Here is a 15,525-nt window from a genome sequence, read left to right as displayed (position 1 = left end):
CACTCTGGTCCTTAACCTACAACATCGCAAAAACAGGTCGGTCCTTAATGGGTTAAAACAGCGCCGGTCCGTCGGTCCTTAATGGGTTAAAACAGCCCCGGTCCTTAACGTACAACATGGCTAAGACTGTCTGATGGTGAGGCAGCCCCGGTTGTGGTGGGGAGAGAGGGAGGAGGCGGGGATCGATCCCACCACCTCTCCCATACTGGGCGAGCGCCCTGCCATCTGAGCTAACTGCCCGCCACAGCCGCCGGTGGGGAGAGACGTCCTATAGGAGATCATACGTCATCACGTGACGCAGCCTGAGCCAATATTCCCCATTGGAATCAAACCCGCTCCGTGTGCGGCTCTGACTGAGTCTAATAATAATATCACCCGATCTGCTCATCGTTCCCGCTATTTCTCTATAACACACCGCGCGCACCATCCCCCCCATTCTCTGCCCCGAAACAGCGACTACACGACCCGCCCCCCACTCCCCGCGACTGGAGGGAAAGGGACAGGAGATGCCGGCACCCGATTGGCCGAGCGTCTCCCATAACTCACTGCGATTGGCTAAGATAACTGTCAATCTCCGTGACGTGGGTTTGTTGCTAAGGCCGAGCAGGCTGTAGATGCGCCGACCATTACGGGCTATTGGCAAAGTTAAAGTTTGACTCCTTTGCGGCTCCACCAATCACATCGCGGCAATCTCCGTGAGGGAAGCAGAGTGATTGACAGGCCGTCTAACCAATGGCCAGCCGCATCCTCAAAACAACAGGGCGGTTATTCTTGAGTGACAACTCGCTGAGCCATTGGCAGCCTCGTGCGATGAAGCGAAGGCGGGACATTGCAGCGGATTGGCTGTAGGCTCCTCCTGAAGGAGAAGGGGAGTGTTTGGAAGAGTTGATATGTCCACCATCTTGGAAAGTCGCCGATAGTGCTGAGCAATTTTCCCGCCTGACTGGCTCGGGCTGCTTCCCCTCAGGTATTGATTTGGTTGTACTCTTTGCGGGTGAGCTGTCCGGGGAGTCCCGCCCTCCCGCCCCGGGGTCTCCGGCGGCCGCTCAACTTGTCCTCCGAGTGGGCGCCGGGCTCCGTCCGATGGGGCTGTGAGAGGGGGAGGGGGGGAGAGAGAGCTGGGGGGGAGAGAGAGCTGGGGGGGAGAGAGAGCTGGGGGGGGAGAGAGGGGAGAGCTGGGGGGGGAGAGAGGGGAGAGCTGGGGGGGGAGAGAGGGGAGAGCTGGGGGGGGAGAGAGGGGAGAGCTGGGGGGGGAGAGAGGGGAGAGCTGGGGGGGGAGAGAGAGAGCTGGGGGGGGGAGAGAGAGAGCTGGGGGGGGGAGAGAGAGAGCTGGGGGGGGGAGAGAGAGAGCTGGGGGGGGAGAGAGAGAGCTGGGGGGGGGAGAGAGAGAGCTGGGGGGGGGAGAGAGAGAGAGAGCTGGTGGGGGAGAGAGAGAGAGAGCTGGTGGGGGAGAGAGAGAGAGAGCTGGTGGGGGAGAGAGAGAGAGAGCTGGTGGGGGAGAGAGAGAGAGAGCTGGTGGGGGAGAGAGAGAGAGAGCTGGTGGGGGAGAGAGAGAGAGAGCTGGTGGGGGAGAGAGAGAGAGAGCTGGTGGGGGAGAGAGAGAGAGAGCTGGTGGGGGAGAGAGAGAGAGAGCTGGTGGGGGAGAGAGAGAGAGAGCTGGTGGGGGAGAGAGAGAGAGAGCTGGTGGGGGAGAGAGAGAGAGAGCTGGTGGGGGAGAGAGAGAGAGAGCTGGTGGGGGAGAGAGAGAGAGCTGGTGGGGGAGAGAGAGAGAGCTGGTGGGGAGAGAGAGAGAGAGCTGGTGGGGAGAGAGAGAGAGCTGGTGGGGAGAGAGAGAGAGAGCTGGTGGGGAGAGAGAGAGAGAGCTGGTGGGGAGAGAGAGAGAGCTGGTGGGGGAGAGAGAGAGAGCTGGTGGGGGAGAGAGAGAGAGCTGGTGGGGGAGAGAGAGAGAGCTGGTGGGGGAGAGAGAGAGAGCTGGTGGGGGAGAGAGAGCTGGTGGGGGAGAGAGAGCTGGTGGGGGAGAGAGAGCTGGTGGGGGAGAGAGAGAGAGAGCTGGTGGGGGAGAGAGAGAGAGAGCTGGTGGGGGAGAGAGAGAGAGAGCTGGTGGGGGAGAGAGAGAGAGAGCTGGTGGGGGAGAGAGAGAGAGAGCTGGTGGGGGAGAGAGAGAGAGAGCTGGTGGGGGAGAGAGAGAGAGAGCTGGTGGGGGAGAGAGAGAGAGAGCTGGTGGGGGAGAGAGAGAGAGAGCTGGTGGGGGAGAGAGAGAGAGAGCTGGTGGGGGAGAGAGAGAGAGAGCTGGTGGGGGAGAGAGAGAGAGCTTGGGGGGGAGAGGGGGAGAGAGAGAGAGAGCTGGGGGGGAGAGAGAGAGGGGGGAGAGAGAGGGAGAGGGGGGGGGGAGAGAGAGGGGGGAGAGAGAGGGAGAGGGGGGGGGAGAGAGGGAGCTGGGGGGGAGAGGGGGAGAGAGAGAGAGAGGGGGGGGAGAGAGAGGGAGAGGGGGGGGAGAGAGGGAGAGGGGGGGGAGAGAGGGAGAGGGGGGGGGAGAGAGGGAGCTGGGGGAGAGAGAGGGAGAGCTGGGGGGGAGAGAGAGGGAGAGCTGGGGGGGAGAGAGAGGGAGAGCTGGGGGGAGAGAGAGGGAGAGCTGGGGGGGGAGAGAGAGGGAGAGCTGGGGGGGAGAGAGAGGGAGAGCTGGGGGGGGAGAGAGAGGGAGAGCTGGGGGGGGAGAGAGAGGGAGAGCTGGGGGGGGAGAGAGAGGGAGAGCTGGGGGGGGAGAGAGAGGGAGAGCTGGGGGGGGAGAGAGAGGGAGAGCTGGGGGGGGAGAGAGAGGGAGAGCTGGGGGGGAGAGAGAGGGAGAGCTGGGGGGGAGAGAGAGGGAGAGCTGGGGGGAGAGAGAGGGAGAGCTGGGGGGGAGAGAGAGGGAGAGCTGGGGGGGAGAGAGAGGGAGAGCTGGGGGGGAGAGAGAGGGAGAGCTGGGGGGGAGAGAGAGGGAGAGCTGGGGGGGAGAGAGAGGGAGAGCTGGGGGGGAGAGAGAGGGAGAGCTGGGGGGGAGAGAGAGGGAGAGCTGGGGGGGGGAGAGAGCTGGGGGGGGAGAGAGAGAGAGAGAGAGGTGGGGGGGGAGAGAGAGAGAGAGGTGGGGGGGGGAGAGAGAGAGGTGGGGGGGGGAGAGAGAGAGGTGGGGGGGGGAGAGAGAGAGGTGGGGGGGGAGAGAGAGAGGTGGGGGGGGAGAGAGGTGGGGGGGGGGAGAGAGAGAGCGGGCCCCCCTCGCACTCCCAGCCACTGAGCGGGCCCCCAGCCAATGGCTGCCACACTAACCGGACTGGGTGTCTGTGTGGCCAATGACTCCCACTCCACACAGTCCTCGCAGAAAACATGGCTCGCACTTACACTGAGTGTGTGGGAGACCATACTGCCCCACCCCTCTTCATTTTAGCAGGACTGAGTGATTCTGGTAATGGCTCTCACTCCATCTCAGGGGGATGAGTGAACACTTGGCAGTGACTCTTACTGCATCTCAGGGCACCTCCTTGGCTCATTTATTGTTGATGGCCATTGAGGGCTTTTACTTTATAGTATTTCCAGTAATGGAGTAAGCAAGGGATTATTGGTACTCTCTAGCTGAGGACTTACCTACTTGTACCTACCATGTCTGTTCTGCCCGATAAACCTCTAAAGTGACCCTATTTCCACACACTGCCACGACAGGTAACCTTGCCTGTTTTTTACTATGTTAAAAATGTTTGACCAACTTCAAATCCACATCATTTGACATGCCAAAGGTTCCTGTTAAGTGATGTCACCTCTGTAGGTCACAGGTTGCAGACGTGAAGGGTACAGTGAGAACCTGAGGAGTCTGTTCTAATATTGAAACTGAGACCTGTTGTGTAATGTTTACTACTGGTCCCTAGATTTATGATGTTCACCGTGTAGTCTGGTGTACTAGACTATGACAAAATAAAACGCTAAATGCATCCAAGCTATACACTGCCAGCAAACTACAATGTTTACCTGAATAAATCTATAAACACACTGTTGGCGATGGTGTTTTGGGAAATGTAATCAATCCATAAGTGGTTTACTAGACTGATTTCTGTAAAGTGTGGATTTTATGAAAACTAGTCTGTTGTAATTCTGAGAATAGGTGTCTTTTTAGTGTAGTTACTATAAGTGTGACTTTTTTTTAACCCCTTAAGGACACATGACATGTGTGTCATCATGATTCCCTTTTATTCCAGAAGTTTGGTTCTTAAGGGGTTAAATAAAAATGAATTTTTAAGGTGTCATCCGTTTAGGTATAATTATTGTAATTGTGGGTCAAGGCTTCAATGAAACCACCAAGGCTTCAGTCTTTTTGGAGAGCTTCATGTTTTGTTAGGTCCCGTTCTAATCTTTAGTTTGTACTAATAATGTGCTTGCATTAACACACTCCTGCCTATCTGCCAGCGATATAGTATGGAGTTCTTCTTTTCACTTGCTTATAAACCAAAGAAAGGGAAATGAAATGTGCAATACAAAATAAACCTTAATGTAGTGTCACTTTGATTACTGAAATGACAAATACATGCAGGCTACTTAATAATCTCCAGTCTAACACAAGGCAGTAGTGACACTTAAGCTTTTATTGGGATTATAGCACTTGTCATAGTCGGCTAGTCTCTCTTTGAAGAAAGAGAAATGTTCTCTCCCATCCTGGAGTCCTGACACAGGTTCTCAGTATTTAAAAAAAAAAAAAAAAAAATTCAGAGCAAGGTAGTTTCAAAATTGATGTGTTACACTTAACTCTATTTTCGCATTGCTTTGGACTGGTAATAAGACTAAGTGCCCCACCCCCCAGTGTGTCCAAACTACATAAATACCTGCATTTTAAGGATCTGTCATAAAAAAATGAAAACTTGTTTTCAAATTTGTCTATGCAATGAATGCAAAGCGTACATACCATAGTTTCCTTCTAGACAAGACATTCTGAATTTAGTTTGCCTCAAACTACGTAGGCCATGACTTCTAAGGACATGCATTGAAGGCCACATACTGATTTACTTATGTGTATATTGCATATTCATCCTGAAATATGTCATAGGTCTATTTTCCTATTCAGACTGGTTGAAACCCTTAAAGGAGCACTATATGGTCAGGCACAAACATGTATTCCTGACCCTATAGTATTAAAACCACCATCTAGCCTCCCACCCCTGCTTTCCTAAATATAGTAAAATCTTACTTGTGTTCAAGTCTGAAGTTTCTGCCTGCTTGGCTGACATCAGAAGTGGTGGTCTGAGCAGTCACAATGCTTTCACACTGGATTGACTGATACTGTCAAGGAGTCAGATCTGGGGCAGAGGCAGCACAAGCAAAACACTGCTCCGGCCAATCCACATCTCCTCATAGAGATGCATTGAATTGAGGAAAGTTCACGGTCTCCATGCAGAGCGTGGAGACACTGAATGGCAGTAGTATGCAGCAGTGCCCCAGGAAGCACCTCTAGTAGCCAACTGAGGAGTGGCCAGTGGAGTTGTCCCTAGGCTGTAATGTAAACACTGCATTTTCTCTGAAAACAGTGTTAACTGCAAAAAGTCTGAAGAGAATGATTATACTCACCAGAACAAATACAATGAGCTGTAGATGTTCTGGTGACTATAGTGTCCCTTTAAAGTGACACTGTCTATAAAATGTTCTTTTCAAGAATAAACTTGGTAATATCACAGCAGACTAATGATTTAATCTAAAGAACACAAAGATCATGTAAATATGATTTTTATGGTTTAAAGCAGGGCTGTCAACCTGCGGCCCCCCAGATGTTGCTGAAGTACAACTCCCATGATTCCCTGGCTATCTGTTTCATTGAAAGAATCATGGGAGTTGTATTTCAGCAACATCTAGGGGGCTGCAGGTTGGACAGCCCTGCTTTAAAGGAAGCGTATATTGCACATTGGTCCTCAGTCTCATATCTATTTACATATTTCACAAAATAAGATTACAGATCCTCCAAAATAAACATGTAAATAAATCAAAGCTCAAAAGCACTTGCATTTTACCAAACCATATTTAGGCTTTATATCAAGCACAAATGGAGAATATTTAATCTCTTCCCAGCGTGTACGCCATTCAGCCGTTTCATTGATATATAGATTGCTATCACTTAAAAAACAAAACAAAAAAAAAGTTTAATATAAAGCTCTAGAAGCAACCTTGCAGTGAGAAGAATTGTAGAATTAGCAAATGCTTCATCGCAACTGTCCACGGTGTTGTGGTTTAGGTGTATTTAGTTTTAAACTGAAAGAAAAGCTTGCTCTCAAACTCCCACTATTCTTGGGTACCAGCATTACCCACCAGCCAAAATGCATAAAACAATAAAAATAACCAAACATTACTAATCTGGCAAATTTCAATTTGAAAATGGAATGTTCTATATTTGACCCTGTAACTTTCCAAAACACCATAAAACCTGTTAATGTGGGGTACTGTTGTACTCGTGAGACATCGCTTATTACAAATAGGTTTTACTGCAAAAAAATGCATGTAACAGTATTATGACATTCACAGCTAAAATGGCAGACAGAAATACAAATTTAAAAAAAAAAAATCTTATTTTCTCACTTTTTTTTTTACATTTTGTTCATAATAAATTATGTTCCCTATATGAATAGTTATTGATAAATTAAAGCACTGTTTCTCCTGAACAAAATGATATATAAGAAGTGTGGGTGCACTTAACCCCTTAAGGACCAAACTTCTGGAATAAAATGGAATTATGACATGTCACACATGTCATGTGTCCTTAAGGGGTTAAAGGACCACTCTAGGCACCCAGACCACTTCAGCTTAATGAAGTGGTCTGGGTGCCAGGTCCAGCTAGGGTTAACCCATTTTTTTATAAACATGGCAGTTTCAGAGAAACTGCTATGTTTATTAATGGGTTAAGCCTTCCCCCAAATCCTCTAGTGGCTCTCACTGACAGCCGCTAGAGGCGCTTGCGTGATTCTCACTGTGAAAATCGCAGTGAGAGCACGCAAGCGTCCATAGGAAAGCATTGTAAATGCTTTCCTATGCGACCGGCTGAATGCGCGCAGCTCTTGCCGCGCGTGCGCATTCAGCTGACGGGGCGTAACGGAGGAGGATCGGAGGCAGAGATCTCCCCGCCCAGCGCTGGAAAAAGGTAAGTTTTACCCCTTTCCCCTTTTCAGAGCCGGGCGGGTGGGGGCACCCTCCGGGCACTCTAGTGCCAGGAAAACGAGTGTTTTCCTGGCACTAGAGTGGTCCTTTAATGTGACAGCGGTGAATTACAGTTGAACAGACATATAGGGCAAATTCCAGTTTTTGTTTTGATCAGAACGTGCGCTATTGACTCCGTCCTGAAGGGGTTAAGCATGGATTCCTTGAAGTTTGTTTGCTCTACAACCGTTTTTAAAACACAACTCTGAAAGAGCTGCAAAGCCAGTTAACCACTCATGGATGGACGGCTGTTTTGTTAATGCAACTAATTAGAATGAGGTTGGTTACTGACTTGCTATTCCATGTTAATTTTGTTGACTAAAATTTTAATGATGTAGTTGACTAAAGCTAAAATTACTTTTCAGTCAAGACTGACTAAAACTAAATTTAAATTTGCCACCAAGAACTAACACTCTTGCTATTGAAGTTTGGCATTGCTTGCGGAGCACAAACCACAAAAGTTATGGTGGGGAAAACTGCTGTATACAACAAACATAAACGTATTGCTTGACTAATGTGTGCAGATCTGTTTTACATTGTATGACGATACACTGACTTCAGGTGGAAAAGGCTTTCAATCACTTTTTGCCCCACCATAACTTGGTTTGGTATATAGATAAATATATCTTTTTTTTTTTTTTTCCTTCTAGTTTTAAGGACAACCTTTTGTCAAAAAATAAACTTGCTTTAAATTGCTCCTCTATACATTATATTCATTATATATCAGATATATGATGTATTCAATGTAAAATAAAGAAATTCTCCCTTCTCAGCCATTTCAAGCTTCCTGTACTCCAGCCATTAACTCTTCATGTATCACCCACCTGCTTGGGGACACTTGCTCACTGACTTTGTTGCTAGTGTACTGGTGTCTAACGGCTTGTTGTCACGTTACTATACAGTATTGCCTAGCCAACACTAGAAGTGCATGCGCTGTGGTTTCTATGGTTGGCAGAGCCTTTCAGTCAGTGTCTCGGCACATTGACTGACACTTGGAAGAAAAAAAAACCTTTTGTTTTTTTGTCATAATTTAGCTAATATATGCTAATAATGCTAGCACAATGTATAGATACAGTGTTATGCTCAGTTTAATGAGCATAAGTTGTTTGGGGCATGGCAGGTGCCCTTTAACCGGCAAATGTAGGAAAATTCTATTTTGAACTTTGCTCTGTCTAAATTATCCATAACTAAGCAAAGGTTATGAATGTGTCCCTGGCTAAGTATTCCATAACATTGTGTGCATTTTGCCAAACACATTACTTGCAGAATTATGTTTGGGGGGACAGCTGATTAATGAACAGACTACTTAAAGCGGCACTGTCATGCCGAACTTACCTTTCCTCAATCTCTTCCTTTTCTCCCCCTCTCTTAGGATCTGTTCTTCTTTTCTTCCTGTCTTTTTAGTTTTATTTAAAATCATAAGACAAAGTAGGGACTCCTAACAGAATGAGGAGTTATGCAATTCGGGACTTTGTTCGGATTGCAATTTCATTCGAATGAATGAAACTCCGATCCTATTCGTGCTGTGGCTGCATCTTGCGGCCGCTTAGTAGTTGACTCCTGTGGCGAAACCAACTTTGCCACTGTGAACTGGAGAAGCCTGGTTGCTAGCCTCCTGCCCTGCGACTATGGCCCCTGGACATATTGCACTGTAAAAACTATATTTGGGCATGTAATAGTTTATATTACTGCTACTGGGCCTTTAAGGGCCATCCGTGGACATATTGGGCTGCTGCTGGCCCTTTAAGAACTGTCTGGGGCCATATTGAGACTTTGGGTAACAATACCCTTTAAGACTATGGCCCCTGGAAGGTATTACCTGTTAAAGACTCATTTAGCAGATTGGATTTTAAAAGACTGTCCCTTTAAATAATTTGGAACAGTGCTGCAGCTTTAAATGGGCACTTCGGATGTAGTCGAAGTGGCCGCCATTCGACAAACGAGCACGTGGCGGCGGCCATCTTTGTTCATTCGAACGAGGTCAGCGGTATGTGTAGCCAAATTCATGGAACTGAAATCGGCTACACATTTTACCGAACACCGCTGACCCTTACCTTCTCCTACACTTCGTTTTTCAGCTCCAGAGACTAAGTCCCGTTCGAAATGGGACTTAGTCGTTTTTTCGCATGAAATTGACCGGCCGCACAGCCCAAATCTATGGAACTGTTTTGGGCAGGAAATTGTGCTTGCGGTCGGTCATAAAGGGACCTCCGGCTAACTTTTGATCCGCTGGAGGGATTTGGCTGATTTTTGGAAGTGTTTATGTTTGAAGTGTGCTGATTCCAAATATGTAATTTTATGGAGATTGAATGTATAGTTTTAAAGTTACAGTGTATGTGTGGAAAGTATATTTTAAACTGTATGAATAATGGGATTATGTGTCACACTAAGGGGAGGGGATGTGTGGGATGTAACATCTATGTCATTGGTTCTTTTATGCCTCCCCCTGGGTGTGGCCTGTATGTGTGAGTTGGAAATAAAAGCCAGGCTGGATGAGCCAGTCCTCAGTTCCTGTTTAACCCTCAAAATGAAGTGTCGTCTCGTTCTTGGGGGGGATTGGATTGTAGGCTGACTGCCAGGAGTGTAAGCGGATTGTATGCTTTTCTTGTTCAGATGTTCCAGTTCGGAGTGTTATCTTGTATCCAGTTCGGGAGTTTGGTGTTCTGCAGTAGCTGTGCCTGTCTCTCAAAAAGGGGATTATCGCCTAAACGGATTTTATTCCCTTTTATGCTGAAACGGTCCGTTACAACTCCCTAATTCCCACGGTATTAGGGAGCTAACTACTAAAAGGCTGAAAGACCTAAATTGGTCTTTCAGCCAAATTTACTAATACGAAGTAAAGATTACTTAGTATTAGTAAATATGCCCCTACTCACTGTACCGCGAGTAGGGGCATGTCTAGTAAACAGTGAGATGCCTGTGGCTGCTCACTGGAAAAAAAACAAACTACTAACCGCCCCCCCTGCGTGGTGGGTGGGGGCTATAAATCACAATGGGTGGCCTATTGTCCGCCCCGCCGCTGCGCGGCGGGTGGGGCCCTAATTAAGGATGGGGGGGCACCTACTGTCCTCCCCCACCCCTAAACGGTGGGTGGGGGCACTAATTAAGGATGGGGGGGCACCTACTGTCCTCCCCCACCCCTAAACGGTGGGTGGGGGCCCTAAACAATAAGAGGGGACCTACTGTCTCCCCCCCCCCCTCCCTGGCGCCTATCCCTGAGCGGCGGGTGGGTGCCCTAAATAAAAATTCCCCCCCCCCCCCTCCCCCAATCAGTGTGCTCTGTGTCATTTTACACAGCGTGGGAAAGTTCTGTGGAATTTTCCCACGCTGTGTAAAATGACAAAGCACTCTGATTGGCTTAAACCAACCAATCAGAGTGTTCTTGGCCTAATTGCAGGGTGGGGCAAGGGTTTAAAAGCCTTCTCCCCCCCCCCCCCCCCCCCTCAGTCTGCGCAGAGCACTCCATGGGTGAAGATGGAATAATTTTTTTAGCGTCGTGATTTTTTTTTTTTTTTTTTGCATCATGGCTTTTTATTTGCCCTTTTTTGGGGCTGAAAAATAAAGATTTTAGAAAAGACGCCAAATGGTCAGTATAATTTTATGTTTACAGGTTAATTTATTCTCCCCTCTAGGGTGAGGGGGGTAGGTAGGGGATAGTTTTATTTGGGGGGGGGGGACTAGGGGCTTTGGACCCCTAGTCACCTTGATTGGGGTGGGGGATCAGGGGTGGGGGAGGACAGTAGGTCCCCCCCTTATTGTTTTTTAGGGCCCCCACCCACTGCTCAGTGGTGGGGGCCGGGCGGGGGGGGGGGGAGGGAGGTAGACAGTAGTTCCCCTCCCCTCCCCCCCCCCCCCCTCCTTATTGTTGTTTAGTAGGTTAATTTTTTTAAACTGTGAGCAGCCACAGGTTGCTCACTGTTTTGTGGACATGCCGAGTAGGGGCCTTGGGGAGATTCTAATCTCCCTTATGCTAATATGGGGGTCATATTGACCCCTATAGAGTGAGAGGGGAACCTGGGGGGCTTAGGAAGTGGCAGGGAGCACTGCTCCCTGACGCTTCTGTCTTTACATATTACAAGGAGGGAGCTGTGTGCCGGTAGCTCCCTCCTTGTAATAAACTGAATGAACAAACGAACACTGATATTCAGTGTTTGTTTGTTCGTCTGATTTTTCTATTCATTCATTCGTCTGTCTGACGAATTAATAGATGAAATTCCTGTTCGCATGTCCAAGTGTTTCACTGGGCATGTGTGGGAATCTCAGTGCTATCTAGTGTGGGCAGATGACATGTCCCACAGGGACTTCACCTACCCACACAAAGAGGTGATATGGGGGGCTTAGGGGCATTTGGGGGTAACTAGGGGGTCAGTTAGATGTAGTGGAGGCGGGAGGGGGTTAAAAAAAAAAAATCGGGATTCAGCCATGACAGTGCCGTTTTAAACCTTTGACAGAACTGTAGCCTAGCTTTTTCCTTCAGAGTTCAACCCAAAACTTGGATAAGTGACACAGCCCATTAGTAACAAAGTTTCCATGCAGATTGCCAGGTGCCGGAGCCCTGCCAGTTAACAAAGTTTAAAGGGACACTATAGTCACCAGACAGCTTGTTTTTCTGAGTCTAACAGCATGCAGAGTTACAGCTTTAGGTTTGAATACAGTAAGATTTTTACTATATATATATATATATATATATATGTTTGTGTTCCTGACCCTATAGTGATCCTTTAATATTTTCATGCTGAAAAGATGAGCAGATATTTCTATGCACCACAACTGTCACGGAAAGCTGAAGTGGGTATAATGGCGAGGTTACACGATTGTCAGACCTCTCTAAAATACTATGAGGGGGTTTAGCACAATAACCATTATGTTTGGTTGTACTGGCTTACAATTCAGTTTATTGAATAAGTGTCTGAAATCAGCAGCAGCTCTGTGACTGTTATTAGAGTTTCAAAGCAAGTGTTTTTGGCTGCATAATGCACACAATGGGTAAACAGTGTAATTATGGGCTAAAAACTTTAAGTACTGAGCTACTATGCAGAATTTATAGTTGCGTACTACAAGAGATGCGTTTGAGACTTTACATTTATACCAGTTTAGTTAATGTCTAATGTTTTTATTTATTTTCTGTGATTGGTTCTGTGAGAGGGTGTCCCATGAATAAATCACCAAGACCACCTGTGGTTTCACCAAGAAATCTGAGCAATGCACAAACTGCTGTTCCCTGCGATTTATATTTTTCTCAGATATGTGGAGACCTCAGAATTAAACAGATACATTACATGTGATTCTTATGGGCTCCTATTTGCTATACAACTTCTTCTGTTGCATGGCTACCAGCCTCCTGATACTGTGGGGATTTGACCCACCCATCCTACATTCCCTTGATAGTTTTGTTTACCCTTTCACTTTAAGGATTATACTCTTAAGTCCTTATCTATGGTAAAGAAACACTATTGTACTGAGATCAATCAATGCAACACCATAGGGAAGCATTGGGAGATGAGTGTGCATGCAGAGCATAAGACTATCCTTATGAAAGTATTTTTAGAAAATTGGGCAGAATAGATGGGCCAAATGATTCTTATATGCCATCACATTCTATATTTCTAAATGCTGGTGTGCACCAATCTAATGCTGTCTGTGAGCACCATTTGATTGTGATTCTATTAGAGCGCCTCTAGTAGCTGTCATTGAAACAGCGGTGTGATAAACCCTAGAACAATAACTTTGCCATAAAAAGCACCATCATTGCTCCATAACTAGCATTTTTTTTCGTCTGTCACTTTCACCTTGGTGTCTTGAAATTCACTTTAGTTTTTTTTAGTTATCTCAGGAAATGTTGGGACTAATTTCTTATGTGTAACGTGATCTGTTGCAATTGATAGAGCTTAAGCTAATTTACTCAGTCAAAAGAAATCTCGTTTCTGCACAAAATGTATGCATCCTGATAGTGAAATCTGGCATTAAGGAGAAAAAAATATAAAGGGTGGAAAATAATCATTCCGATACAAGGGTCATAAGGAAAGAAAATGTAATGACTGTGCCACTTAATATATTTATAAGAGTATCCTGCCTAAAGTAAAAGGGAGAGTTGACTTTGTATCCATCATAAATATAGAAAGTTCCAAACATCCTTTTGTAATTTACAGATATTTGAGTTTTGATTACTATAAAGGGACACTGTAGGCACCCAGACAACTTCAGCTAATTGAAGTAGTCTGGGTGCTGTAACCCTATTGCACTTAGCGCTGCCATGTAAAACATTACAGCTCTAAGTCTGCCCTCTGTGGCTATCTAACATTCCAGGGCTTCTGGAATCCAAACAGATTTTTGGTCTGTTATCTGACTATGGACGTCCTCACCGACCTCCAGCGTCAGATTTTCCCCATAGGAAAGCATTAAATAATGCTTTCCTATTGGGAGGTTTAATGCACGCTTCCATTACCGCCCATGTGGTCTCCCCCTGTTCAACCGTAATTCACCGCTGTCACATTAAGTGCACCCACACTTATTATATATCATTTTGTTCAGGAGAAACAGGGCTTTTATTTATCAATAACTATTCTTATATGGAACATAATTTATTATGAATAAAAAATTTTAAAAAACGTGAGAAAATAAGATTTTTTTTTTTTAAAATTTGTATTTCCGTCTGCCATTTTAGCTGTGAATGTCATAATACTGTTAGGTTTTACTGCAAAAAAATGCACATATTTGTAATCAGCAATGTCTCACGAGTACAACAGTACCCCCCATTAACAGGTTTTATGGTGTTTTGGAAAGTTACAGGGTCAAATATAGAGCGTTCCATTTTCAAATTGAAATTTGGCAGATTAGTAATGTTACCTTTGAGACGGTGTGGTTGCCCATGAAAGAGAATTACCCCCATAATGGCATACCATTTGAAAAAGTAGACAAGCCAAGGTATTGAAAGTGGGGTATGTTTAGTCTTTTTTAGTAGCCACCTAGTCACAAACTCTGGCCGAAGTTAGCGTTCATATTTGTTTTTCTGTGAAAAAAGCAAAAAAACTAGTATTTGGCCAGTGTTTGTGACTAAGTGGCTACTAAGAAAGACTGGACATACCCCACTTGCAATACCTCGGGTTGTCTACTTTTGCAAATGGTATGCCATCATGGGGGTAATTCTCATTCCTGGGCTACCATACGCTCTCAAAGGCAACATAACTAATATGGCAAATTTCAATGTGAACAAAATGAAATGCAAGCCTTATATGTGACATTCTAACTTTCCAAAACACCATAAAACCTGTACATGGGGGGTACTGTTATTCTCGTGAGACTTCACTAAACACAAAAATTAGTGTTTTAAAACAGTAAAACATATTGCAACAATAATATAGTCCATAAAAATGCCGTTCGTTTGTAAAAAAAAATGCAAAAAAGTCACTTTTACTTAAAATATCATCGTTGTAATACAATTTACCAGTTTGAAACACTAATATTTGAGTTCAGCGAAGTCTCCCAAGTAAAACAGTACCCCCTATGTACAGGTTTTATGGTGTCTTGGAGAGTTACAGGGTCAAATATAGTGCTTGCGAATTAAATTCTCTGCACTTTCTCCCTGTGTCAGGCATGTCAATCAAATTTTAATTAATCAAATCACATAATTATGTTAAAAGATTACTTAAATATACACGTAGAATTTTAATATATATACATATATGTATTTACATTCTACGTGTATACTAATGTAATCTTTTATGTAATTGTATGTACAGTTATTTGTATTTTATTTATAGATAGATATATATAGAATGTCATTCTAAGTGTATTTTGTTACCAATATTATATATATTAACAAAATACATTTCGAATGAAATTACATATGGATATATAATTCATATTACATTTTGTTTCAATATTTTATTTATTTTTAATTATACGTATATATGTAGGTGTATTGTGTGTGTATGTGTAACGTCATTCTAAGTGTATTTTAATACTAATATATACTTATATTAATATTAAAATACATTGTGTATGACGTTGCGTATATATAATATATACATATATATTTTTTCCTTTCAGATTAGAGGCAGTGCTTACACCATGGGGATATCCAATCTGGAGGGAAAAACAGGCAGGCAAATCTCCAAACATTTTCACCCCTCTCCTAATTACCTCCTTTCCAATAAGTAGCAGCTCCTCCTGATCATCCCCAGTTCTTTGCCTGCCTTCGGCAGGGGAGGTTATGCAGGAAGGTTCTCCAGGAAGCAGGTGAGAAGGGCTGAGGCTCGGGAGGCTCTGCTTCCTTGATGTTCGGGTAAGTAGCGTTTAACACGCCGGACGGCGTGGTCCCTCAGAATT

The 15,525-nt window shown here is 45.6% G+C and overlaps 1 protein-coding gene across 11 annotated transcripts in view; it reads left to right on the top strand.

The window, feature by feature from the left end:
• Positions 1–859: 859 nt before the first annotated feature.
• Positions 860–15,525, top strand: part of PPP6R3 (protein phosphatase 6 regulatory subunit 3) — a 68,999-nt gene continuing 54,333 nt past the window's right edge. For all 11 annotated transcript variants that reach the window (XM_063438135.1, XM_063438131.1, XM_063438129.1 and 8 more), the window contains exon 1: positions 860–967. The gene's annotated coding sequence lies outside the window, so the exon portion shown is untranslated. The remainder of the gene's footprint in view (positions 968–15,525) is intronic.

The sequence above is a fragment of the Pelobates fuscus genome, chromosome 12 (genome assembly GCF_036172605.1).
Source record: "Pelobates fuscus isolate aPelFus1 chromosome 12, aPelFus1.pri, whole genome shotgun sequence".
Taxonomy (NCBI): Eukaryota; Metazoa; Chordata; class Amphibia; order Anura; family Pelobatidae; genus Pelobates; species Pelobates fuscus.
The sequence above is the reverse complement of the archived record's forward strand: the minus strand, read 5'-3'. Positions and strand labels throughout refer to the sequence as shown.